Genomic DNA, 3273 nt, shown 5'->3' with positions numbered 1-3273 from the left:
GAGAGAGAGAGAGAGAGAGAGAGAGAGAGAGAGAGAGAGAGAGAGAGAGAGAGAGAGAGAGAGTGTGTGTGTAGGAGGTAGTACGTAAGATAAACATGAATTCCCTGGAAGAAAGTGAAAATAGAACTGACTCAGAGTTAAAGGAGAGGAAAAAATATTCGCGACTTACGTCAAACAACTGAACTTTCCTTCCTGTGAAAAGAGAGAAAAAAAGTAAAATGAAATGAAGTGAAAGTTGAACATCGAAATCGAAATATGCCCCCACCAGAAAAAAAAAAATGTGGGGGGGGGGGGGAAAGTAGCGGGTAGTGGAACTGAGAAAAAGAGCTGATGAAAAACTGTAAAAATATTGACTTAAGAGGAAAGTGATGTAATGTTGTGCACTGAAGATGAGTATGAACAGCAACAATGTAAAGGTGAATGAAATAGATGGAGGTGGAAATTTGTGGAAATGGAGTAAGTCTTATTTCTTTATTATTATTAGTGTGCATGTGACGTGAATATGAATAGTAATAATATAATGGGTGTTAATTATTGTAAGGAGCAGGAGGTTCATGGAATTTTAAAGTAGCAATTAAGTTCACACGTCAAGATAATGTGTGTAGAATTTTCATGATATATTTTTTACATGAGACTGTAGAAATTGGAGTTCCATTCGTGTCACCTGCATGATTCAGATTCAAACTAAGCTGTAATACTTCTACCTCGCCATTCACCAATTACTCGCATCATAATTGATATACCAGTACAATTTTCATCGAGTTCCAGTGAGTTGAATGGCAAAAATGACGATAATCAGAAATCCTCCTCCTCTTTCACATCCTCCTCCTCATCCTTCTCTACTTCCTCCTCAAGTTCCTCTTTCTATGCCACAATATCCATCTTCTTGTCCGAGTCACTCCTTGGTATCGATTAATATTTATGCAGAATGAATGAAGAAAATTAGTGTCGACGTCAAATTACTCATTCTCCCCTGCTCACTGTTTATTAATGTCCTCCTACCCGTGCGTGCTGCGCTAAGTGCTGGTGTGGGTGGCACACTAAGGCCACAGTTTTGATCTACACGTGATGAACAAGGCGAACAAGGGGACGAGGAGGAGTTGTAGGTGGTGGAAGTGGAGGTAGGCAGACGAGGAGGCCGAGTAGTAGGACGAGGCGCAGGAGGAGGATGAAGGTGAGGAATGGGTTTGTTTCTTAGAAGTGGCATCGAAAGGTCGTCACCCTTGCCGCCTACAATGACAACCAACACAGATGATACAGCCTAAAGTACCGCATACTCTTTAATGCTACATAGTCACCCTGTCAGCACCACACAGCCCCACCACCACAGTCAGCACCACACGATACCAGCACCACACAGCAATTACTACACTGGCTCCACCAACACACAGAAAAAATCAGTAACACAAGCGAGTGAAAGAAAGAGACAACCAAAAGATGTTTTTCAACCTTTTCCTTTTCCTTTTGTATTTTCATAAATTCGCCTCCCGGGGCTACGTGACGGCTTCAGCTCACCCTTCCTTTTTTTCACCTGTTTCTGCTGTGTTGAATGGTGGTGGTGGTGGTAGTGGTGGTGGTGGTGATGGTGGAGGTGGTGGTGGTGGTGGTGCGTTCTGGGAAGCACCTATGGGAAGAAGAGGAAGGAATGCGACCTATGCTAATGAGCTTCTTCATTCTCTCTCTCTCTCTCTCTCTCTCTCTCTCTCTCTCTCTCTCTCTCTCTCTCTCTCTCTCTCTCTCTCTCTCTCCTCCTCTCTCTCTCTCTCTCTCTCACATTCCATGAATATCTACCATTACGCTTTTTTCCTCTCCTCCTGCTGCAAATTTGCTTGCCAGTAATATTTTCACTTATGATAAAACTACAAAGAGAGATAGACATAGACAACGTAAGAGATGTTTTTAGTTAGTTTCACGGACTTGACTCCCTGACTTGCGAATTACCAGGATTTTGTTCCATCATAAGGACAGAGGGACACACACACACACACACACACACACACACACACACACACACACACACACACACACACACACACACACGCACGCACATGTAAATCTAGTTACCTTGAATGACTAAAACAACAGGTGAAAGCGGGGAGGTGTGTACATTAACAGACGTAAAGACTAAATAGATTCATTCTTACATATTAAGAAAGTCCCTCAAGAATGTAGCGCAGACCCTGTATGCCACAACTCAGTAAATGTACCCTATTCAATATATACACACACTCATTAATGAAAATCGTCCCCATATCAGCCAGTGTGGTCATAAATTCCACTCTTCCTCATACTGTTTGACATGTTGTTACTGTTGCTCTATACTTTTTTTCATCAAAAGTAACCTGGACGTCGCGAATGCTTCCCCCTTGATTTTAAAATAATGAAATATATCACTTCCCCTCCGCCCCCGCTTTCCTCTCAAATGGTTAACAAAACATCTTCGATCCTCGCACGCAAAGTTCCTTCCTCTTTCCCACGTCTACGCCATGCCTGAAGTTTTCCCCTCCACACTCTCCCATGGCTGTTTCCCCACCTTCCCCCTTAAGCTCCTCCCCTTCGCCTGGGATGGCCCTCCTCCTGCTCCTCTTTAGTCCCACCCCACCCACTCCAGGGCGCTGCGTGAGGCCACACCACACTGACCCGTGGAGGCTGCAATCAGTTTCCTGCTGGGCTTATCGAAGGATTGGCTGGATTCCCTCACGATGGCCGCTGCTGCCTTCCCCTCTCCCCCTCTCCCCACTCCGGCGTGCTACCCTCCGTGCATTCTCCCGTGTCCCCTCTGGCTACGCCCTCCTACCTACCGCTTCTCCACGCCTTAGGCATATCCTTTTCATTCACTAATTTATGCGAACGAAGGATTAATTAAAATTTTACTTTCACACTGCCTTCCACACTCACAATTATCAGTGCTATAGCTACTACTACTACTACTACTACTACTACTCTCACAGAAAAAGATCCAGGTGTGTTACCTTATTACCTCACCATTCGAAGTTTATCTTTGAGAAGAGTCACCAGATGTCTCTCATTTTTTTGTCCCCACTGTAAGAAAAAACAATACGCACGTTAGGAATGTAATTAAGAGAGAGAGAGAGAGAGAGAGAGAGAGAGAGAGAGAGAGAGAGAGAGAGAGAGAGAGAGAGAGAGAGAGAGAGAGAGAGAGATCGTGTATGTATGGGGCCAGTAACTCTTTTCTAAGGCGCTCTAACAATCCGCGTCACACACACACACACACACACACTAACTAGCGGCAGCAGGAGGGAGAAACAAGGG

The 3273-nt window shown here is 44.5% G+C and overlaps 1 protein-coding gene across 1 annotated transcript in view; it reads right to left on the bottom strand.

Annotated features, from left to right (window-relative positions):
• LOC135107570 (uncharacterized) overlaps positions 1 to 3022 on the bottom strand; it is a 203155-nt gene extending 200133 nt beyond the window's left edge. The window contains exon 1 of the mRNA XM_064017577.1: positions 2973 to 3022. The gene's annotated coding sequence lies outside the window, so the exon portion shown is untranslated. The remainder of the gene's footprint in view (positions 1 to 2972) is intronic.
• Between the last annotated feature and the right edge of the window lie 251 nt (positions 3023 to 3273).

This window comes from Scylla paramamosain, chromosome 15 (genome assembly GCF_035594125.1).
Source record: "Scylla paramamosain isolate STU-SP2022 chromosome 15, ASM3559412v1, whole genome shotgun sequence".
Classification (NCBI taxonomy): Eukaryota; Metazoa; Arthropoda; class Malacostraca; order Decapoda; family Portunidae; genus Scylla; species Scylla paramamosain.
Note: the sequence above shows the minus strand (reverse complement) of the source record. Positions and strands in the feature narration are given on the sequence as shown.